At 37.0% G+C, this 25910-nt stretch overlaps 1 protein-coding gene across 2 annotated transcripts in view; it reads right to left on the bottom strand.

Moving 5' to 3' along the window:
- NKAIN2 (sodium/potassium transporting ATPase interacting 2) overlaps positions 1 to 25910 on the bottom strand; it is a 508789-nt gene that overhangs the window by 114101 nt on the left and 368778 nt on the right. The window lies entirely within an intron of this gene.

Genomic DNA, 25910 nt, shown 5'->3' with positions numbered 1-25910 from the left:
ATGGACTTAAAATAAAATTGCCTGGGAATCCCGGCTCAGTGCACCTAAGGACTTTCTCCCAGACCTAGAGACCAGAAGCAATTTATTGGGAAAGATATGACTGCTGAGACTAATTTACAAATCTTTTAAGGACAGGCATCGATAATCCCATTTAAGGACTGTAAAAATGAACAGCCAACAAGACTCTGAGCTTCTCTTGCTGGCTTTTAGCAGTAAATTGACAACCCAACACAAAGTTCAGGACTACAAATACACTGGCATCTACTTCAGTGAAAGGTACCTGCTGACATCTAATTCCTTAAGGTACTCTGGGGCTAAGAACAGCTTCTTACTAAGAGTAATTTTATGAGTAGAAGTTAAGATTCATCTCACTTGTCTTTCGCTGACTAAGTATGGCTGATTAATTGCTGAGTGTCTAGACTAATCTGGTTGTTGTGGCTCATTCAGCAAGACAAAGGTATGGCTGCTGCCTTCAGCAGCTGAGTCATCTCACCTACCCAAATTATTATCTTAAGCTGATTAGTGGTGCCTTGGACAACTCATAGTCTGCAGAGAGAGCTGCATAGAGAGCTGCAGCTGGTGCCTCCTACTCAAAACAATGCCAGACTTTCATAGCATTAGATGGCAAAAAAAGGAGATGACATGGATTTAGGAAATATTTACCCATTTTGAGAGCCCATGGGATGAGAAAATGGAGAATTGGAAACGGAGTCATCATCTCTTATATGAAGATATGTCTTGAATGTTAGCATGACTGTAATTGAGTACAGACATTTTCTTCATTTTCTGTGTATTACAGTCATCAAAACTTATTTTGTTAAGGCTCAATGAGACGTGAGAGATTTACAGCCCAAAATGTCTGAAGTAAAATCCAGGGTACACAGATTTAGCTGCTGTCATAAGTTGAAACTGTGCTCTAGATGAACAGTCTCAGACAGTCTACAACAAAATCTGAATTGTTAGTAGTCAAGATTCCAAGCAGCATTATTAACTGGGAAAAAGAAAAGAATTTTAAAGAACACCATTCTGAAATGCATTGGAAAAGAGCTTTTTTTTTTTTTTTTTTTAAATGCAAATGTATCTGAAAATGAGAAAAACACAAGGAAAGACAGCTGAATGGTATCTCACTCATCCCATCATCCTAAAGCAGAAAAAAAAAAAAAAAAAAAGCAAAGTCATAAAGTCAAAAAGCAATTTAATTCTCTTTTTAAAGCACTGTTTAAACATCCATCACATGAAAGCAAATATGCTAACACAGACAAGCCTATTCTTCTTGCTAAAATAACAGGAATTATGTCACCAATGAAATATCATATTTTGCAAAAGACAAATTTTAAAGATTCATTTGTAATATGTTGAGGAGCTTTGGATGGCACGAGTTGGGGTTACATGACAGAAAATTATATGCTAAAATACAGGTTGTGGCACAGTGACAACTATAATAATGACTCTTTTGTTTGTGCTCAGCCACTGCTAGTTACAGGATTACTCCTGACAGGTAGAACTGGTACAGACCCAAAAGAAAATTTGAATTGTACCATAGGAAAACCACAACACCTGAAAACCATTGGTTTGGCAACACAGGAATTAAGAATTCACTAAGCTTGAGGAAAATCATTTAGCAGTACATTAGCCTTGTACTAATCTATTTAAGGTTAAAGATCGCTAAAAAGATCTCCATATTGATCTCTCCAATAAGCTGTCATTGTCTCTTCCTCTCCAAATTCTTACATAGAGAATGTTGATGGAGCAGTATAAACTTTAATAAATTTATAAACTTTAATCAATTACTGTTCAGTGAGCTGTTGTGCAACTAATCTAAGTGAGGGTGGAAAAATTTAACATGGTACGTGAAGGCTGTCCACATTGTTCTCCTACTGTCTAGTATGCCTTTTTATGGATCTGGGTAGAAGTAGTTGAAAGTAAAAAAAAACAAAAAACAAAAATACAAAACTTAAACACACTCTCCATCTTAAACATGGAGCATAAGAAAGCCCAGATATATTTGTATGTATGCAGCAGCTAAAATTCTTGTTAGTAACTACTGCATGCATTCATTCAAATGCCCCATGGTTTAGGTACTCAGACAGAATGGGCATGCTGGTGGAGATTCACAGAACCCAGCATTAGGTAGTCAGGTGGAAGCATCTAATTTAGAAGCCCATTCTCCCTGAGCTTGTTCTACAGTCACTGGAGTGTGACCAAATCCTCTAAAGGGATCCTCAGAGAAGGAGATTAACGTAGGAGACATAACTAAACTCTGGAAAAGTTTATGAAGATGTGTTCGTGGCAGCCAAGCTAACTGGTTTGAGTAGAAGATTGATGTCCCAGCAACTTTCTAGGCCTTACAGTCTGCACCTACTAAGTTTGTGCAGGCAGCACTGTGCATCAGCAGTAAACAGCATATGCTTTCCCTAGGACGAATTATGACTGTGTGATGTCAGTGGCGTGAAACACCTAATAACAGCAGATAGGATGGCTGAAGTCTGGAACTTACCACAAAGAAGGTAAATGTAACCTGAGGCATGTTTCCTTAGACCTTTCAAGACATTCCCACGGCTGGTTCCACAGTTGTTGAACCTTGCCGTGAACCTGGCTTTGACCTTTCATCAATGAATGCTTTCAATTCATTGCTCTGAATTTATAACTTCTGGCTATTGATTTAAATAAAATATTTGCTCATATTATTGCATTGCTAAGGGGATCACATAGTCAACACAATGTCTTGACATATTAACCACTCCATAACAGTGGGTCATTTCTGGTTTTGGAAATCTGAACTGATCTGCTTTAGTATTTAGTCATCATAACTGAGATAACAAGAACAGGACAGAGCCTCTCAAAGCAAGAATTTACACTCTTTTTTAATTCTTCAGACACAAATCATCTCAGAGTATCTCTTTGGAGTGACTTACCTTGATTTTTATTGGCATCTATCCTAAATGTCACTACCTCATCAGATATAACTTGTCAAGATACAAATATATATATTTTTTTTTACAGGTGCATTTAGAAGTAATTCATCAGCTATGAGCAGTTATAAAATTTACCTGATATAATTCATTTTAGTACAGAACATTATGCTTAAAAGGTTGTATCTGAAGTTGAAAAAAACAAACAAGCAAAATATGAATACTGCTATGAAAATATTCCAAGCAAGACTTTGGGCATGCTACAAAACATTAGCATGGAATCCTTTTGACGGGTGCATCAAAGCCAAGAAGAATGGCTCATTAGAACTTTTCAGGGTAGTCAAAAGAATAGGTAAGATATTACATGCAAATCATAAATTGAATATAATTTTTATAGTAAAACATGTGGAGAAAAAGACAAAAAGAGTCAATCTTTTCTTTTGCTGCATTATGTTAACTACCGTTTGCACTTGCTATAAATGTCACTTGTAGGCTTCCAGCTGCTCTGGAATGGGTTTGTTTTTAAAGAACTGATTGAACAGAATAATTGTTATAAAATGTTGAACAGTGTGGTACGTTGGTTTTGCTTCTGCTTTTAAATGTATGCAATTGAAAAATAATGTTCATGCCTCAGACACCTACTGTAAGAAATTCTCTAGGTAACTTGAAGACTTCACACTCACTTAAGAGATTCGCCTAAGCTGTGTGTTTTCACTGTACAGAATACATACTCCTGTGTCTCTGATTAAGTTAAACCATTCATGATTCAAGACTCATGTGAGATTTACATATCATTCCACAGTTGGATTTCTAGTAAAAAAGAAGTTCACTTTTTGTTGTTTGATGCTGTGTGGTTATCTACATTATAATCTTCAACTTCTGCAATCTAGTTCCTTAATTAGAGTAGCTATTTTAAGTGTAAGATTGGTTTTATGACCCTCCTTGCTGATGCCATCCATAAATTCCCCTTCTCCCTTTTGTTGTATAAACTGGTTGGCTTGAGGCCCTGATTCTCTTCTTGTGTTGGTTTTATTCTGTGAAATAAATCTAAATCCTTCAGGGAAGTAACTTGTAATTTAAACCAGCAGCAGAGGAAAGCCAAAGCTTCAGGTTATAGCTGTACAATCAAACACAATTGAATTGTGGTGACTTAACAAGCTGCCTCTTGTCAGCTGAGCAGCTAGAAGGGTCCATGAGCACGCCCTTAGCCCAATTAATCATGAGGGGATACAACTTGAATGAATGAATGAAGATAATTGTAGTAGAAGTCAAAAGAATAAATAATTATCTTCTGGGCTATTTAATGTTTCCCATACAGTGTAGCTTTGGTCTACAACCAAAAGGTGTGGATTGCATTGCAGGAACCAGGCATTTACAAGTTAGGCACTTCCTTCATAGCTACATTACAGACTCTTTGTTGTCAACAGAGGCAAACGCTCACTTTTAAGCTGGGATTTATATAACCTGTAATAGCTAATTAGACTCATAGATGGGATGGTTTGGATCCCAGAGCCTGTTTTTTGAATATAATTGAATATAATTCCAATAATTGTTAAAGGAGTGGCTGACTCAGACACAGAGCTATGTATTGCCACCAATTGAATCCCATCTGAGTGTTGTATAATCCAGCTAATTTACCTACTGTAAACTAAGTTTAATTTAGCACTTTAACAGGCAGTTAGGGCAGGAATCATCTCAACTATTTTTATACATCTAAAATGTAACCATTTTTGGACTAGCAAAACTAAGCTGAGGGAGTTTTCTAAAATCTTTTTGCAATAAAAACATCAGCCCCAGATATTTTGTTATTGGTCTGACCTATATAGCACAAGGCAGAGAAATCTTACTTAGGAGCTACTTTTTTTACATTAACTAAAATATAGTAACCTAGATTATCTGATTATCTGGTAAACTGATGGAGATACTAAGGAAGATGAATCTCTCTCTTAGCATGCGATAACTGAAAAGCAATATACTCCACTTTTGCTTTATTTGTCCTTTTTCTGTCTTTTCATCTCTTGTGCAGGTTTTTCCCTCCCCAGGTATAAGACCATCTAACTTTTTCGTATTCCAACATAAAAAAAGGAGAAAACATACACAGTTTGAAACATTTTTTTCAGGTCAGGAAAACTGTACTTCTAGCAAACAGAACATGACACGTAACGTGCTGAAATGCCCTGCTAAATCCTAAGTTACTAGCTCAGTTTAACAAGACTGTCTCCTACATTTAGTTAGAACTTACAAGAAAAGAAATAGTAAAATACAAAAAGAAAAAAGAAACTGAATACATGACTATGCAGAAGGAAAAAGACATAGCAAGCAGAAAAGAAAAAAATCAATAATAAAAAAAAGGCACACAATTCTGCATCCTTTGCATCAGTATTTTGCAAAGAAACCCAGACATGAAGACTTGATTTTAAATTAATGACAATTGTTTACAGTTGAGTTGTATAGACTCATTAAATCAGTAAACAAGATCTGTGCAGTGTGAACAGGGAATCTGAATTGGAACTTGAGTTTTTAATTTGCTCCCTCACAAATAGCTTTAGATACAGCAGTAAAACAGATCAGATTCATTTTTTTTTCTACGTCTCTGCTGCCTACTTTCAGTAGTCTAGAAAAATTGCTATTTTATAGTGAACAGTACAGGATGAAAATATGAATTTCTGCTGCACAATTTTACTTTGTGTTCTGATTCAGAAGGAAATGAAGACAATAGAAAATGTCTTTATGAAAACATACTGTGTTGCTCTGTTTACCTACTGGTGCAGAATTGATATTCTAGTGTTTTGCCCTGTCTGATTTGATGGCTCGAAAATATCTGTATCTGAAAATACAAGAAGCTCACAGCAACAAAAACTGGAATTAAAATAAAACTTTTTTTCAGCTTTTGCTTTGTTTTAAAGAGATGAAGTCATGCTGTATGTGTGCATATTTACATTTTATTTGTGTTTGTAAAGCCTATAAGAAAAATGCAGTTTTCATGTTGATAGAGGTTGATACGACATTATTACAACATTCAGAATTTAAAAAGTAGTAAAGGATTATTGGCAAACAACAGTCTAGCTGAAATGGTCTTGAATTAAATATCATGAAAAGCCACGAAGGCAACTTTGAATACAGAAGGCAATCATTAAAAATGAAAAATCGCTTAATGCAGGTTAGATTTTTCACTTCTATCTTTTAATTATCTCTTTTTAAATGTTCATCCCTGGTAAATAAATTTTTCTGTATCCTTTATAAAATGTCATTGCTGCATTGTGCTTATTGGTATAAATTAAGAATAAAAACATTGTGAATGAGACCATAAACACGAAGAGCTATAGCTTCCACAGAGTACCTGTGAGTTCATAATTCCTTTGGGAATTACAATTTTAAACTTTACACTTTGTATGCAAATACAGATTCAGTTGAATTTTGTATTTTCTATTTCCATTTTTAGGATAATTTTTTTTAGATAAGAGCCAGCCACTCTGATCCTTGACTCAGGGATTTCACAGCTGCATACACCAATGTGCTCTACCTTCAGGTTAGTAGTTCAGCTCAGATATGCATTTCTTTCAGGCAGGCTGCCTATCACATTGAGTTGTAGGTTTGAACAGCAGTTGCCTGGAGTTAGATTGGGTCATGGCACTTTTTGGGAATTGCTACAGCAGAGTATGTATCGAAAGTAGTGCTTTAGCCATACTGGTGTGCCTATTGCGGCAGTTGTTATGGTTCTCATTCATTTGGGGAATATCTCAGGGAAGAGATTATATCAATACCCTCCTTTTCTTCTGCAGAAAGGTAGCAACTCATTGGTAGCCTACATTCACAGACATTTACTGCTCCCACAGTTTCGGCCACCAAGTTAATTGGTGTAAGCAGGTAAACCTCCCCAAATAGCTATTCCCCTCCTCTTTCTACATCCTGGCTAGACACAGAGAAACGTCTGCCCTAGAAGATGCAAGATCTGAATAAGGCACACAAAACATCTTGATTGAAACATAGTCTACCTCCACATCTGCTTTCCTACACCTTTTTTTCTGTTTAAAGTAGTAAAGAAAATATTTGTGTGCCCTGAATTATCGTTGATTTTAGGGTTTATTTACTGCAATGTACAGTTCTTGCAAGTTTTTGTTGTAATGATTTATTTACAAGTGCCTTATCAAAGGCCAGACATCTTGCCTGTAAAGAAGCACAATATTCCAAAGTGCCTAGTAAAATCTGGAAAGTTATAGTGCTCCTTTCAGTGCCACGTACCCTAACCTCTCTGCAGAATGGTGAGCAGTGATGGTTCTGCCAATTTACTCTTCCCAGCTTTCCTGTACACTCACACAAATAATGAATCTGAGCAGAGCAAGAGGTTTCAGCTTTCTCAAGAACTACAGAGGAGGAACTACTCGTCTCAGAAAACTATTCCAGAGCACAGTATTTGAAAAATGATTACAGATACCACAAAGAAAAGAAGACTTGATATTACTTTTATGTAAGGCTTGACGGTTTAGAAGAACTCCTAAACAAAGGAAAGTAGAGAAATAGAGGCAACTATATCTGTTCATTCTTGTTTTTGTTGTTTTGTTTTTGTTTCCTGTTTTACTCGTGACAGCATCTTTTCAGTTTTGTATGACAAAGGCCAAATTCTCTGCAAACTTTACTGAGCTGTATTCCATAACAGCACATAAGTAGGATATTCTGTCATTTCTCCTAGGTTAAATTTTTGTCATAAAGGAGAAAATATTATGGTAAATAGGAACAATTTAGTCAAGAAATAATAGTCTTTAAAGTCAAAATGTAATTTTTATGGAAGGAAATAACCAAGTCTAAAGTACAAAGGAAAAGTAGTAAACAGAGAAAAGTATCTCAGTCTGTTATTTTACTAAGATACATACCCTCCCATATATTTACTACACATATATATGCATAAACACACCCAATGGTAATAGTTGATTTTTCCCCGAAGTCTCCACCTAACAAAGTAGAATTTAGTTGAAAGTTAAGCAGCTAAACTTTCACTTTGAACTCCTCTTTTCCTTTTGAAAAAAAGGAACTCCTTTCTCCTAGCAGCAAATTCTGTGCTCCAGAAAACCCCTGTGAACTGCTGAACCCAATCACTGCCTCTTAACAGAAATTGGTTGCTGAGCAGTTCCGAGCCTGAATTTTGCTGCTTGAACAGAGAGACTGAGCCAGGAATGAAGCCATGGACATAAACTAGTCATGGCCCAGAAGGCCATATCCTAAGTTGCATCAAGAGAACCGTGACCATTAGGTCAAGGGAGAGTTTCTGCCCCTCTGCTCTCAGGAGACACCACCTGGAGTACTGATTCCAGTTCTGTGGCCCCTAATACAAGAAAGACACAGAGCTGTTGGAGTAGGTCCAAAGAAGGGCCACAAAGATGATCAGAGGGCTGATGCAACCGCCCTATGGGGACAGACAGAGAAAGCTGGGGCTCTCAGAAAAGAGAAAGAGGTCTCTTATGAGGAGACCTCTTTGTGACCTTCCAGGACTTAAAAGGGACCTACAAAAAGCTGGAAAGGGTCTTCCTGTTTCTTTAAGCATTGAACAGTGAGTGGTATGCATCACATTCGTTAGCCCAGACAATGACATCATATTCAATTTACATATTATAACAATATTCTTTCCCTTACCTTGGCAATAAAATAAGAAATCTAATTTTGTTATTCTAAGTGAAATCTTTATATCAGTACAAAGTTCAAAGACTAAAATTCAAACTGAATAGTATCTGGCTTGAAGCCATAAATGTCATCTGCGCAGAAAGGAAAGGGAAAGTTTTTCAACAGGTATGGCTTCCTTGTTTTTCCATGTGACTTTGGATACTCTGTCTCAAAACATTTAGTAAAACTCTCTAGTTTAAAGTTGAAGCATTAACTGTTATAACACCGGTAATGCAGCTCTGGAAGCTATTGCTGTAATATACTGGCAAATGTATTAATTCATGGTAGAAAGACCCACCAGATGCTAAATAAACAGACATGAAGAGTGCCTGAGGAATTTCATAAATAACAGTTTGAAGGGGGATGCAAAGGATTTCTGAAGAAAGTGAGAGATATGTGTCTTATCAATTTTGCAATTAAAGAGTATTTACTGCTGTCTGTTGCCACTAACACTCATCTCCATTATGATTATCCTATGCCTACTAAAAACCTTAAAGCCTTTTTGAAAGGTCTTTCTGAAAAAAATAGAGAAGAATATGAATCATGGAATTACAGAATGGTTGACACTGTAAGGGAATTCTGAAGGCCTTATGCTCCTATCTCACTTTTCAACTAAGGCCCATTATAGCCATTTGCTCAGATGGCTTTTGAGGATGTCCAAGGAGGGATAGAAAAAACCCTTTCTGGGGCTCAGTCACCCTCACAGTAAAAAAGCTCTTCCTGGTCTTCAGTCAGAAGTTCCTGCATTTCAGCTTGAGCCCATTGCCTCTTGTCCCAGCACTGGGCACCACTGAAAAGAGTCTGGCTCTACTTTATACCTTACCTTCAGATATTTATAGACATTGATGAGATCCACCCCTTGTCCGTCTTCAAGCTGAACGGTTGCAGCTCTTTCATAGGAGAGCTGCACCAATCCCTCCATGATATTCATGGCCCTTCTCTAAACTTGTACCAATAGCAACTTGATGAATTAGCCTAGAAAAATGTTCCAGCTGTAGCCTCAGTACAGTGGAGAGAGAGGAAGAATCACTTCCACAACCTGCTGGTAACATTTTGTATAATGCAGCCAAGGATACCATTAGTCTTTGCAGCAAGAAAACATTGCTGGCACACGTTTGATTTGGTGGCCATCAAAACTTCATTTTTCAGGTTTCTACTAAAAGCTCACAATAACTGTTAGTATCTAATGCTTTTGACCCAAATTATTTATTTTTAATGTATATAAGACCACACTTCCACAAAGTACTATTCAGTTAATAAATATTTTATAACCATATGGAGGTTGTGACAAACAGGCTGGGACAGCAATAATTTATTAATACAGTTGTTGGATTGCTTACTGACAGTGTTTTTACATTGCAGGTTAATCATTTCACTCTAGGAATGTGCCAAACAGGAGAATGGAGACAGTTCAAGTTACCTCCCAGTTAAGAATTATGATTCTTTTATGCATGAACAGCAACACAATACCAAGGCTTTGAACTGATCAAGAGCAGGGGAATACTCTGAAAAGGAGTTACAGGCTGTAGAGCTGTTAAGAAACATCTCTACCTGAGGTTTAAGGAGACCATTTTAGGTGAAGCATTCAAGACTCCTTCAGATCCTTTTGGAGGCACTAGGTATGTTCAACATGTTATCAGGTAGCATCACTGCAGGTAATTAATAAGTCGTCAAGATAATTTTCTCCTATAAGAATACACTGTATTGGTTATTTAAGAAGGATGCAGCTCCTTTTTCGCTTTCTACCAGCACCAGAAAGGAGTTAAGTTATTATAACTAAGTTATTTGGTAAGACTGCAGCAGTTAGCAACTTGTCTTGTTTTGTTGTTGTCTTGTTTTTAGAATAGTAATTTGTGCAGTTCAGTGACAGCACGCTCCAGTGAGGGAAGGCAAAGACAGAACTGAGTAAGAGGAGAAAGGGAGCTGCAGCTCCCCATGAAAATGCAGAAAAATGGAAGAGTCACTTGTTAGAAGCATAGCAGTCCTGAACTGGTAAGTACGTGGTGCTCTCTTGACGTATTAGCTTATCTTGCTAAGGGAAAGTTAAGAAAATTCACAGAGGTAAAGTTGGGACTTAGTATTGAGCTTTGGCTTAAGTGTCTGGATTTCACAGAATCACAGAATTGTAGGGGTTGGAAGGGACCTCCAGAGATCATCGAGTCCAACCCCCCTGCCAAAGCAGGTTCCCTACAGCAGGTCGCACAGGTAGGCATCCAGGCAGGTCTTGAACATCTCCAGAGAAGGAGACTCCACCACCTCCCTGGGCAGCCTGTTCCAGTGCTCCGTCACCTCACTGTAAAGAAGTTCTTGCGCATGTTTGTGCGGAACTTCCTATGCTGCAACTAAATTTAGCTATTTCAACTAAATGCCCACCTGACTGCAAGTTAAATTCCCACCTTCTCTTTAACTCAACACTTCCGGAGCTTCCTAAACATCAAACATAGCCCCTGTCAGTACCGATAGGTACAGAAAGTGATTTACCTTAGTAGTAACAGCCAGATGAACCATCTGACATCAAACAAAACATTCTTATTTTCACTAGTATTTAATATTAATCTAAACTTCAGATTTAAAAGGATATTTAAAAAAAAAAAAACAAAAACATAACATCTTGACTGAAAATTCCTGAGAATGTTTTAAATAGTCATTTACTCACATAATCAACACAGCCACTTCTACTTCCCTTACAGAGTGGCTGGCACTATCATACCACATATGTAATGCAATGAAAAGTGCAGCAATAACAGCAGAGCCCAGCACAATCCCAGGCTGCAGCAATTGAGGATTTGCTCATATGCAACAGCTGCAAGAAGAGAAATAAAATGAAGAAGCTATTTAACTTCAGAAAGCCTCAGATAGGCAGGGATCACCAGCAAAAGATACCCTCGCCTCCACTGCCAACCCTTAAATGAGGTATGGGAAGGGGTGGATCCTGGCTCCACCCCTTCCAATCACTCAGGTACAATGCATGCACCTGAGCTCCTCTGGGTTAACCCTGCCTTCCCACCAGGCGCTCAATCACTGTTTCAGGCCGTGACATAGCATTTCCACTACAGTGTATGTAATTCTTCTGAGAGTGCTAAATAAAGATATATGAAATAAAAATGAAACATAGTTTAAAAAGTAATTTTAATTATTTATTCTTATAATTAAGCTGTATTAATGCCTTTTATTATCCATATTAAAAATTCACAAAGATTTTTATCCCTTTCATCTTTATTAGATGTGTCATAACTTATGTATTTTCATGAACTATTGATGAATAGGAAATGCTCAAAAGCAATTTTTTCCTTTTAGTTATAATGACTATATGGGGAGTGTATTAATATTTTAAGAAAAAGTCATATTTGCTAGTTAGTATCATTTCTTCTACTTTTCCTTAGTATGCCATACAAAGGCAATATCCTTAGTACTTGGAGACTGAAACAGCTTATAGATGAAACAGTCGTCTAATTAGTATATGACAAATGTATACAAATGTTATTCTGATAACATGAAGTGTGCCGAAGTTCTTAAATACACTGGTAAACAGTACAGTTAAATAGGCAGCAGCTTCAGACTTAAAGACAACTTCATATAGAAGCTGAGGTTTTGTGTGAAAAAGTAGAACCTTCTTCCCAACTTTCATTATTTACAGTATTAACATAAATACATTTTTTCGGGGAGTTAATGACTTGCTTTCAATAGAAGGATGACCACATAAAAGTAAAGTAGGGTGAGTTCATACTTAGGAAAGAGTGATGGAAAGAATCTGGGATATATGTCAACCTCTAATTGTGATCACTATTTTTTATTTCATAGAATCATAGTATCATAGAATAGCTCAGTTTGGAAAAGACCTTAAAGATCATCAAGTCCAGCTGTGCCCTAACCATACTACCCAAACTCTAACAACCCTCTGCTAAATCATGTCCCTGAGCACCACATCCGAACAATTTTTAAACACATTCAGGGATGGTGACTCAACCACTTCCCTGGGGAGCCCATTCCAGTGCCTAACAACCCCTTCTGTAAAGAAGTTTTTCCTGATATCCAACCTAAACCTCCCCTGGAGCAACTGGAGGCCATTTTCCCTCGTCCTGTCACTTGTCACCAGTGAGAAGAGACCAACTCCACTCTCGCTGTAAGCACTGTTCAGATATCGAAAGAGAGCAATAAGGTCTCCCCTCAGCCTCTTTTTCCCCAGACTAAACAGCCCCAGTTCCTCCAGTCTCTCCTCATAGGACATATTCTCCAAAACCTTCACAAGTCTTGTTGCCCTTCTTTGGACCTGCTCCAGCACCTCAATGTCCTTTCTGTATTGAGGTGACCAAAACTGAATACTGTCCATCAGCACACCAAGGTCTCTTTCCATCAGCAGCTTTTCAGCCACTCTTCCCCAAGCCTGGAATTGTTGTGACCTGACACTTGGCCCTACTGAAACTCATACAGTTTACCTTGGCCCATCAGTTTGTGTATCCAGGTCCCTTCAAACCATTTCTTGTTTCTTATCTCTGCTTGCTTTATAGTCTGGATATTGACAAAGTGCTTTTAGGCCAAGTCATCATCTTATATACTTGACTGTCAGTTTATCACAGAATCGTATCATAGAATCACAGAATGGCTTGAGTTGGAAGGGATCCTAAAGTTCATATAGTTCCAGCTCCTTGCTGTGGATAGACTGCCATTCACCAAATCAGCCCTTCCAAGACCCCATCCAACGTGGCCTTGAGCAACCTCAGGAATGGAGCATCCACAGCTTCTCTGGGCATCCTCTGCCAGCGCCTCACTGTGTCAAGAGCTCTGAAAGATTTATACTACCTTTTACTGAAAAGCGTTCTTTGTTTAAAATTAGTAGGACTTGCATTCCTAAATCACTTAGCTGCTTTGGAAAAACCCATCCTCTAACTGCCTTAATGAAGGGTGTGAATGTACATACATTCTTAAAAATTCCCTTTGTCAGTGCTAAGAAAATGGAAATAATTATGCCTCATTAAGACCAAGGCAATTTGTATTTTAAGTTAAAAGGATGTTAAAGCAAAAAAAGAGAAAATAATGCAATAAAACTGGAATTGTAGCTCTTGACAATACCATTCTTTACTATTCAAGCCCAATTTAGTTGTAGATCTTTTTAAAGGCAGATCCTGAATATTGTTATATATTTGCATAAGTTATGCACAGGAGTAGTACTGCACAAAACAGCTAAGAAGTTGCCTATCCACCTGCAGTACCAAACATATCTTTTGAGAGGTCATTTTATTTCATTGCCTCTAGATGTTTTGCAAAACTCAAATGCAATATCCTCACATTTATGTCATTAAAATCTGCATTCATAATTTATTAATGAAGGTAATAGGAACCAGCAATGCAAATGGTTTTGAAGTTAGTTTTGTAAAAGCTCATACTGATTACAATTTAAGTACATAATTCTAGCAAGGAAAGTCTCTTTGACCTCATTTATTCCATAGCAGTGTAAGAAAAAACAGCCAAAAACAAGACAAGAATACATTAGAAGAATGTGCCAGGGAAAAATTAAGAGTGAATTCTATAATTGTTTGGCAATGATCTTTTACACACTCAGATTAAAAGTTGTCATGATTGCTTACTTAGGACCCTTCCAACATATCTTAAGGCAGTCAGAATTTGTGTCTGAAGTTAGTTGTGGGATTACTCAACCAGAAAAAAGACAAGTTTGATTTTCCTTCTCCTAACTTTTTATGACAGCATTCTGTTTTTCTTCTAGATATATCAGTGCAAACTTAATTGGCAACAGAAAAAAAATACAATTACTAGACAAAACTTACACTATAAAGTTGCTATGGACAGAAGCATTACTCAGAAACTCGGGCAATAAAAACACAAGTAGAATCTAGTCCTTCAGGGCAGCGATAGCTTTCTTAGATTTTCTTTTTTTTTAGTAGCCTTACTATTCCAGCCTCAGCAAACAGGGTCTGACAGACAACAGTTTCTTTCATTGCTTAGATGTGATTTATCTACAGATCCATTCCACTGTGCAGTGAACAAGGCAGAGATCTTGAGGAAAAAACAGTAAACCATAACATAATTAAAGATGGTATCATAAAGCACAGGCAGCAGGGACAAATAAAATCTGCCTCCCCCTCTGTAAAAGCACATTTAGATATTTAGGAAAAATTAGAACTTTTATTTTACCAACTGAAAGATTTCACTGATTATTTGTGTACAGTTGTACATTATTAGCAATGGACTGAGTATTGTTGGCTAGCATTTCCAGAGCAGAGGAAAATGGTAACTAAATACACTCTTTTGCCAACAGAATATTCCACAACACAGTAAGCAGTGTTCAAAATAAAATTTACACTTGAGAAAATGAGTCACGTAGCCTGTTCCATGATTTCAGGGAAAAAAAGAAAGAAAGGAAAAAAAAAAAGGTGTTTCTGCAAGTATTTTATTCAAAACATAAAATAGTGTCCCAGAAGACTGTATTTAGAAAAAGAAAATACTTAAAGCAACAGAATCAAAAATACATCAAAAAGCAACTATCTGTCATGGCGGCCCATCAGTAACCTAATTGCATGAAAGATTCATCCAGACGAAGCTTGAAGGATGCTAACAGAAGAGTCTGATGGGAGTCTTGTGAGAGATGGATACCACTTTTGGAAAAAGAAGCTTTATAGCTAGAAATTGGACTCACTGTGATTGTTGTCCAGAGATAAGCAGGCTGAAAGTACCGTTGGGATTTACTGAAACATAACTCAATTTCTCCAATAGCGAAGGCAGCAATTTCACAATACATTGATTGGGAGAATATGATGGAAATGCAATACCTCCCAGATTCTTTTTGAGGAAGTGTCATAAAATGACTATAATAGCCATTTAATTTTTGAGAGTACCATCCTGAACTTTCTGTTCATTTTTATGAAAATAGTGAGTGTATATGGTAAAGGGCTCCAGTATCCTCTAATGAAAGGACATGAATACATTATTAGTAATGAATTACAGCTGTTCAGTAAAATTATCTTACCTCAGATATTTGATTACCTACAAAATTATTTTGATTTGGTTTACAGTAGACATACAACTACGAAAGAAGCTTTTCACTTAAATGCCAGCAGTTACTCCAAAGCTTTATCTTTATGATAAACATTTTTTTTCCCCAACAAATGAGTTTTGAGTATTTTGATAAATCAGTAATTTGGAAGTATTTTTTAAGTGCACTTAATGCCAAGAACAATTATATGTGAAGATATGCTCCTGACTGTTCATTAAAGGTCCAGAAAAGAGAGGAAAGCTGATGTTTGAAACTTTAATTTACAATGTAGTTTATTAATTGTACCATAGTCAATAAAAGACTAGTTACAGGATAAGAGGGTTTGCCCTCCTTTTGCCCTCCTTTTTTTTTTTTTTTTTAAGTTAATTTTGAAGTTGACATGAGAAAAGAAAATAGGATAACATGAGGCTGCTCACTGGAATGACTGCATTTGCACGGAAGAAGGATAGGGATGAGTGAGATGGTCTGCAAACTACACATGAACTGACCAAGCCCTGATGTGTAAGTGGCAAGATACAGCTGGTTACTGCTAAGTCCTAGAGGCTGTTCTACTCACTGCTTCACATATTTTGTGCCTTCAGCATGGGATCCCCAGCCCTTTCAATTCATGGAAGATAAAAGCATAGACCTTAATATAAGATCAAAAAGAGAGGAAATATCCCTTGCCTATAAGAGATGAGGATTCTTTTTCGCCTTGTAAGAGGAATCTAAACACGTCACTGAGAATTTATCCAAAATCCATTTCACCCAACTTTTAAGTACAAGCATAAATTGTTTAAAATGGTTTCCACAGATCCCACTGTATCCAACTACTACGTGCTTTCTGACAGCAAGTTTAATTTGCTTGGAAATTGAAAGTACAATCCAGATCCCTTCTGCAATGCAAAACATTCTGCATATTTAATGAGATAACATATACTATTACTGTGTAAACAGCACCCTTAACGTTGATTGAAATATGATTTAAATGTAAATCTTCCTCCATACACACTTTTTATCTTTTAAAATAGCATTAAATACACTTTACAGCAATTGAGCCTGGTGAATTCCATAGTAGAAGTGAGATAATTAAATATATTTTTCCTGTAAAATTTCCTAACACTACCTTATTTTCTGAGCAGATGCAGCTGTACATATTAAAGTACATCAGTAGCTATTCATTTTGTTCAACACAGAAATGGACACTACTGTGGCACTTGATAGAAAAAGATTATTGGGGATAGTTTCTAAGTATCCTGCTCTAATTCTGGAGTGCAGAACAATTGGAAAAAAAAACAAAAACAACAACAAAAAAGCACCAAACCCAACAACAAAGAAATACAACCCCAAACTAATTTGGGCAAAGTGAGACTTTGGAACATGTTCACCTGGCTGTAGATGCAGTTCAGCACAGTGAGTCTGAAAGTAGTCTTCATAGAATCACAGAATCACAGAATGGCCCAGGTTGGAAGGGACCTCAAGGATCATCAAGTTCTAACCCCCCTGCTACAGGCAGGGCCACCAACCTCCCTACTATTACTAGACCAGGTCTGCCCATATCAGATAGATAAGCATTGCAAAATAATTTATGGTATATTTTACTACACTTAAAGTTGTTAATAAGATATCTGTATGAATGCTAGTGGAATTAATATTATTCTTAACAACAGTTTCACTATTTTTTTGGAATCTATCAGCTTCAATGAAAATCTTCTTTTTCTAGTGTTAGCAGTCAAAAGATATTTGTGTCCATAAAATAGTTTCTCATTACTTTTAGATGTGGAAGAGCACAGAATATCAGCCACAGACTCCACTATTGATTACACACTGTATAAGTTAGAGGAACATAGAAATAGATGCGTTGCTGACAGTTTGAACCTTTTAAGAGAAAGAGTAGACATCAAAACACACATCAATGGCACAGACCTGAGATTAAAAATTCATAAATAAATAACCCTCTTCAACAAATATTTTTAAAGACCTTTCATATTATTTGTCAGAGACAAACATAAAGATTATCTTCCATTTTTCTACTTCTACTTTCTCCTTTTCAGGCTCATACTTTCAGCAATCCCAAAACACATTCAGAGCACCTTCCAGCCTTCCAAGACTGTTTTGTCTTTTGAACAGTGTGCCCACAGGTTTATTCTGCCTACTTTTCCCTGCAAGATTTTCTGAGTGTCACTCTGTCTCCATACTCTCAGAGTTGTTTTCAATATGTCGTTAATTAATATCTCCAATTCAACATAAAGCAGAGTAATTGGTTATATTGAATCTAATAAATATTATTTTTCAGAACATAATTCAAGACTCTCACTAAAAGTAGCAGAAAGTGATTCAAGCTCTCCTTGACATAATGCTGCAATTCTTCAATTAAACATTTGTAGGAGTATTGAAAAGACCTTACCTAGGCAGTGGAAGGTAAAAGGTAAACTTCTACACAGCAATATGTGCCTTAATGCCCAGGTGAGCTGGGATGTTCACACAGGATAACCCCAGTCTCCAAGGAGACGTGTGGCATGTTGCATCACCTTGGACAGTTATACTCCTCTCTGGGAAATGTATAAACTCTCCAAGTACAGCTTGGAGAGTTGTATAAACTCTCCAAGTACGATAAGCACACATTTTTTCCTGGAAATAACAGACACTTACTAAATTACTGCCCACCTCTCACTGGGATTGAAGTGCTGAGCTCTGGCTTACAATAACAGGACTTACTGCTCTTGCTTCCTGCTGTGTTATACAGCATAGACATGACAACCTTGAATGAGAAATATGTCATGCTGAAATACATCATATGTAAATCTTTCCATAGCCATTAACCATCAAGCAAAAAGTTGTTACAATATATGATCTGACAAAATGCAGTCAGTGCAGGTGTCAAGAGGTGATGCCAAGACAAAATTAAACCGGATGTGAGTCCCTCTACATGGAAATCAGCTGGAGTTTTGCTACTGGCTTCAAAGAAGAGAGAGATTTGAAAGGTTTCTATGTCCTCCAAGGGCATATCATAGAGGCAGACAGATGAGAGCCGGTCTTAACTAGCTTGGTTAGCCATTCAGCTGCAGCCTCACAGTGCTCCATGTAGGTCAGTTAGCCAAACACGGGCTATGGGAAAGGTGTCCACCGTTCCTGTACAGCTACAACTACTATGAAGACATTTATCTTCTGGATTTAGAGATATTTGCCAAATTACAAGAGTCATGATGAAGACCAAAGTGCTCCTTCCAACTTTGAGTTCAGATCCACAGCTTCCAAACTACAAACCAATTCTTTTTGTAGGCTATTTGGACACAACAATGAACTTTCTTCCCCTCTCAGTTTCTGAAAACACATCCTCATCCAGACAGGTTTTGCTGGAATTCTGTAACTACATGAAGGAAAATTTACTCAAATATTAGCATGAGATCATGAGAGCCTTCCTACTATTTCATCAGAGCTCTAAGCACTGTGAACATTAATAAGAAAATTATCAAAGAAAAACATACAGCTGTTTAAGCAATTGAGTGCAGAACTGATAGTTTTTTCACAAGTATGTCTAGAAATTCATCAACTACTTCTTCCACATAAACTTATTCTTGCTTGATAAAAATGAATTAACTCACCTCAATAAGAGATTTTTAAATCTCCAAGTGTTACAGATAACTTGTGCAGGAGAAATGTGACTTCATATGCCAGATTTTTGCTGACATTTTCAAAGATAGCTAAAGGTCTTATTTTCCACTCTAATAAAAAAAAAAAAAAATCCCTAAAAATATATTGCTGAAAATATATTGCTGAATTGTTTGAAAATGCATGATATTTACATACAGAATACCATCTTCTTCCTAAATGGAAATAAGAGTCACAATAATATATTATTTGATGACCAGATGCTTAACCAACAATAACTTCCTAAATAATGAAACATTCTCTCCTATTGAAAAAGCTAGGATATATGCAGACAGCTATTGATTCTATTCACAGAAATACCTGCATAAATTATTTTATTTGTACAGGACTCTATGATTTATATAGATTTTAGATAATTTTTGGCTCAGTATCCTATTTAATATATAAAGATTTTTTTACAAAGATCTTTAGTCAGCTAAGAAAATTCAGTACATTTTGTCTGCAACATATATCTATTCCAACAACTTTTCTAGTCTCTTGAGCCACTAACATTATTCCACTAGAGTCTCAGGAATCACATCTGGGCAAAAAGTGCTCTTCAAAGAGCTTGCTGTTGAGTGAGTGCTAAGAGAGCAGATCCCATTCCAGTTAGAAAGCTGGTATTTCATCTTGAGCGTTGCTTAGCTGCCCACTGCAGAGCCAAAGCTCCCAGAGGTCTGACTTTTGAGCTAACACAGCTAGAAACTATAAGTAGAATTTCACTATAGCAGCTTAGAAAGGTACTATGTAGATCAGGTGCTTTTGGTATCACAGACAGAAAGAAATATTCAGTGCTTTCTTCTGGCTGAGGCTGTTGGTTCATGTCCTGGGGAAGTGGAAGAAGGAAGGCAGAGGAGGGCACAAACCCTATGATCTGTCTGCCTTTGTGCCCCTGCACCTGCTCCTTCCTCTAATCCAAGCAACCAGAAAAGTTAAGGCTGCTGTCAATGTAACAAGAAGAGCACCAGGCACATATCACCCATAAAATGAACTTTAATCCAACTCAAACTTAAATGACAATCACTTCAAATTGCTGATGTTATCACTGTGTTTTTCCCCATAGACAAATACAGGTGATGGAGAGATGGATGAAATCATCTGGTGTACGTGCAGTAACTGCAAAGTGCATAGAGCATTTTTTTTAAAAGAAATATAATAATTTACATATTGCTGCAAAATTTTTAATTAAATCAGGGGCTTAAAACATCCAGATATGATAATTGCCAGTATCAGTCTAAGTGAAATGTTTGCACTTCCTTATATCAATTGCAAACTTGGTCAAACAGTGAAGATCCTTTTTATTGTTATTATTATTATTCATATTATTATATATATATTCATATTATTATATGTATACATACATATCCTTTCCTTTTTCTACTTCATTTGTTCTGATAGTCAGGGCTCTTCATACAAGACTTGAACAAATAAAACAGGTGTTTCAAAGATCCTGAGCCAAGCCCAATATCTACGTGCAAGAATTTACATGCAGACAGACAGCAAATACTGTTTTACCATTACAGTTTTCCCAAAGAAATCATTCTATAATAGTACCTAAAGACTAGTCCTAACTCTGAAGCACATCATATGGTGTCATGTTCATTGGACAGGGTTTAAATCAATCGGATGGCAAAAAAAAAAAAAGAAAAAATAAGAAAAAGGTTACTGAGCTTTCATAATGTCCAAATATAATTGTATTGCTTGTTCTGGAAGTTTTTGTGAAATACAATTTAGTATTTCTCCTCTGCCTAAGAGATAGATATGATGTTTCCTTGATAACCAAAAAGAAAAAAAGATTGAAAGATACTGCGACCATCATTCAATATTCAATATCAAACTCTACAGAAAAAAGCTTTTTAGCCTTAGTGAATAAAACATCTGCCCGGTACGCTCAAATCCTCTCACTGGCATAGCTGCCCATAGATGAAGCACAGCATTCATTCCCACTGAGTCATGGAATACTGACCCATACAAAAAAAGCTGCAAAATGCAGAGCAGAAAACATACTTATCAGAAAGTAACTAAACACGTAAGCAAGTAAGAGCTCTTTTGTGTATCCCACTGGCATAGTCACAACTCAATTCTTGTTAATACTGTGATTTCTTTCCATTTTGTATTTTGTTAAACCAGAGGCTTTGCCTGTTTTAAACTACACATAGCTGTACAGAGCAATGAAGGATATATTCTTCTGTTACCTAATCCAGCTGAGACTCTACTCCTAATAGAAAGGCAAAAAAAATTTCTTTCTCATTACTGTTAAACTCACAATTTTCCCTGGAGTGCAGGAAAAACAGCTCTGCAGAGCTGTTGCTTTGTCTGTATTTTGTCTGTATTCCAATGACCAGAAGAGATGCAAAGAGGCTGGAAAGAAGACAACTTCACATTCTGCCCCCTCACACCCTGCTGCGCTGCTAAGGGGGGTGCACAGCTTCTTTGAGGGCATGGCCAAAGACTGCTGAGCAACTGGTCCCAGAGCAACTGAGCAGGGTGCAGGATAAGGCTGTACAATGCCTGCAAACTGGAGCATTGCAGAGAAAATAACGTTTTCCTGGCATTTCTCAAAGGTCATGTGGTGCTCTTCTGGCTGAAAACAACATAAAAGAAGTAATGATCAAAGGAAAGAAAGGGTGCTGGAGGAACCTGCTTTGCACAGTTTGTCCTTATCCCTTGCAAAATAGTGCCACATTAATTAACAGTCTGGTTATTTTGCAGATATAAGAAGTGGGACTGATTTGGCTGTTTGTCCTAATCAAAGTAAAATAAAGACAGTGTAACATCACACAGTGTTGTGCTTGTTTATAGACTAGGTTTTGTGGCTATAAACAAGTACTGTTGAGCTGTAGCCTGGGTATTCAAGTGATAAGAGCTGCTTTCCAGGGAAATTTAAATAAATGTTCACATAATTCCCTAGCACGCTATTTCATTGGACAAAACAAACTTGGTTTAGTTCTGACAGTATATTTCATTTACAGAACTATCTATAACCAATACAATTTTGGATGTGCCTTTAAGCATTTTGTACAACATCTGACATGCTCACTCCTGGCATACACACTCACTTCGATGCTTCCTATAGCATTCAAATGCTACACAAGAGTACATAGATTATAAAATTAAAGCAACTATTGCATGCTCTGAGAAGAAAGTCTATCCACATTGTATAGTATTTACTTAAACTGTACCATTACAGGAGTGCAAGGAAGCTAAGGAACTAAGCAAGCAGATGTGATGCTACCTGGATTTTGGATCCAGATATCTTGGCACTGGCCAAGCAAATGATTGGTAAGATCTGGTAAAAAAAAAAAAAAAAAAAAATTAACAACTAGGGGAAAAACAAAACAAACCAATTTATTTATTTAAAGTAATACTTATATTTCTTTCACTTCTCTGTTCCAAGAAGGATATAGTATTTTTTTATTTCAAACAACACTGCAAAAACACAGTCTGCTTATAAAGGTGCAGTTCCATAGAGGAAAGCAGTAGGTAAGTGGTAGCAGTCAACCTCTTCTCCTCCACAGGGAAGAACGGGAAACAAGAGAATTGAGATACTGATAAATATCCGTAAACCTTTTTACAGGAGGAAGCAACACTCTCCATAAGGCCAATGTTATCTTCTGGAAGCCTTTTCTTATTTTAATGAGAACAATATCAGTCAGAAGGAACTGGAAACACGGTGATTTGATGCATGTAGATGTCAGCATCTGCCACTTACACCCTTACACCCTGAACTACAGATTTGCCTGTATAACAATAACACTCAGGTTGTCCTTTTTCTTCTTGGTCCTGTACAGATGTGCCATTTAGTTACACACACTGAAAATCTCAAAGTACTATTTAAAAACAGGACATCACATACTTTTCTGTGGCAGAGAACATTTCTGAGAGTGCCCTAATATTTTCTCATTATTCTGCTTCACTCCTTTCTTGCATTTGTTAAAATGCAAAAAAGGTGATTTTTTTTTTTTCCTTCATCCCTTATGGATGATTTCTACCAGTACCCACAGATCTGCTTTATGGAATATATGGGGGGGTGGGGGGGCAAATATGTTATGGAAGTTGCTCTTAACTGTTGATGCAAGACTAGGGACTGGATCAGTACAATGAATTACTTCTCTGTTCTCTTGAATGTGTACATTCATAAAACTTGGAGGAGGAGATTTGTAGACTGAAGATTAGATACAACCTGCATTGAACTGTAAATTAGAAACATGAAACACTTTCTGAGTGCTACATTCATGCTATTTTTTTAAAGTAATATTATAAACAGTAAACCAAACAAAAATTAAACTGTATTGATTACTCTGAAAGAGTCAAACATTCAATGATATATATAATCCCATAGAAAAGCTGTGGTTTTCTCAGTCTTAATCTCATTCCTATTAAAGGGTATCTGCAACCGTCTGCTGAAGGCAATAATGAATTCACTGCTTCATAAACTCTCTCTGGGTACTGACATGACCCCATTTTCTAGCTGGGGGAGGAGGGAAGGAATGTATAACTGAGCTTCCGAACCTGCCAGTCAGGTTACTGAGTTCTGAGATAACAATTGCATCCTTGTTTGGAAATGAGAAGAAAATTCCTCTGTACATATGCACTTGGCAGAGGAGGAAGGGCTTGAAATACACAGTCTGACACACAAGATATTGTGCTGCCCTTTACCTCAGTGTTGTCCTCAACATCTTTCCGTAGTACCGAGATGCAATTTTACTCTTGATATGGCATAATCATAAGACTTGTCATCAGTTCATTCAGTAAGTTCTTCTTTTTTCCACTTCAACCCTGTGCTCACTTATTAATTCTGTTCCCTGGTACTTCCCTATAACTGTGCCAAAGCAGGAAATTCATCCTGCTCAGGCTCAGATTCTTCTTGTCATTCAGTGAGAATTTTAGGCAGACCTGAACAGCAATGATTTGTATTGATCTAGCTTCCAAACTTTTACATTGCAGATATTGAACTTTTAGACAGCTTTGCATTAAAAATAACCTCAAGAAAATAACAGCACATAGATTGTTATGCCTATGGATCTTTTTATCTTAACATCTTTCTTTCTCCTTTGTACTAGTGTCATTTTCTGTATTCCCACTCTTTCTCTACTTTCCACAAACCCAAACTCACCCCTTTTCCTCTATCCACTTCTAATTCTGTCAGCTGTTCATGTGTCATTATCTCTGAGGTGGCATTTGCCTAGTACCAAGACAGGCAAATGCACATACATAGCCAGATGCTTTTCATTATTGCTATTTACAAGGGAGACCAGAGCTATACATGTCACAGTTTGGAAACATCTTTTTGCGTACTGAATTCTGTGTATTTCTCCATCACAACCTTTTTTCACTTTGTTTAAGGATGAGCAGTTGAATTTTCAAACCCTGTCATCCCTCCATTAACACAACATGGAAGGTGTGTTTGGAAAGGGCAAATTCTCCTGCAGGGAATCGGTGGCTACCTTGGTATATTTTTATTGTTGTGAACTCAAAGGCTTGAATCTCTCATCAATGCCTAGCACGCTGTCAGTCAGTTTTGCTCTGTACCAACTACTGTCCCTCTGTGGGACTTATGCTTTTTTCCTTCTACAACATGCAAAGAAAACCTTCCCAGCAGACTGCAAGATCTTTCAGCAGAAACAAAGCAAAGAAAAAAAACAAAGAAACTTCAGGGCAATACGATTACAAAAACCTGCTTTCAACAAGGAGATAAGCTGTCACTTCTTTATTTCAAAATGCACATGATGTGCAAACGCAAATGTCAGAATTGCCTGTAGCATAAGCCATAATAGGAAACAATATAAGTTTACCATACCTGAATGCAAAGATCAGTGAGAGAAAGACAAAAATAGATTATTTTTCTCTTAATCAGGAGGGCTGCCAAGTCAGTTGTGTTGGAACAGAAGAGAGAAAACTGACTTGCTTGCACACAAATGGGGACATAGTTATTATGCTGGGTTATGTAATGTAAAATAGATTCTTAATTTAAAAGAAAGGGCTGAGACAAAGTGCACTGCAAAATAAATCACTTTATCATGGTCTCTGATCAATAAATGAAATTTATAATATTAGAAAAGGTCTCTTTGCATTTGCAAATGAAAGATACACCATGACACATATACAATTCTTTTCTACCCATCACTGTAAATAATGGCTATTTACCAGTAGGATAGTTCCCAATTTATTTTTCTAATAATCTAGCCACTGAGTAGCCTATAATACTTACTAGTTGCGATTCATCCAGATCAATAGCATATTGTCAAAACAATCCTTCAGTTTTTCCACAAAACAAAACAAGATAAAGTAGCATTGGCTGTACGGGGTCAGCACAAAGTGTTTCTCAAATTCCAGTTGCTATATAAACCCACCAACAAAGGTCAGGGTGCAGTCCACCTAATTTTGGCCTTCCAACAGACAGATTTTAGATTATTCCTCAGCTCCCTTCTCAGCCAGTTAACATACAAAGGGTCATAGATAGATTTTTAAGATAAGTAAAATGAACAGCCATCCAAGCATGCCAATCTCTTATCATTGGTCATAGAAGTCCTAGTATTCTGATGGCTGCTAACAGGTTCATGGTATCCTAGGTAGCCCAAAAGGACACCAGCAGAACTTTTAACTAAGTATTTTGGGAAGAAGGTTGGAAAGCGCTCCCCTCCATTGGTGCTCTCTGCAGTTTCTCACAGAAGAAACAGATATTGGCTTAAGAATAATACTGA

The sequence above is a fragment of the Lagopus muta genome, chromosome 2 (assembly GCF_023343835.1).
Source record: "Lagopus muta isolate bLagMut1 chromosome 2, bLagMut1 primary, whole genome shotgun sequence".
NCBI classification, from domain to species: Eukaryota; Metazoa; Chordata; class Aves; order Galliformes; family Phasianidae; genus Lagopus; species Lagopus muta.
Note: the sequence above shows the minus strand (reverse complement) of the source record. Positions and strands in the feature narration are given on the sequence as shown.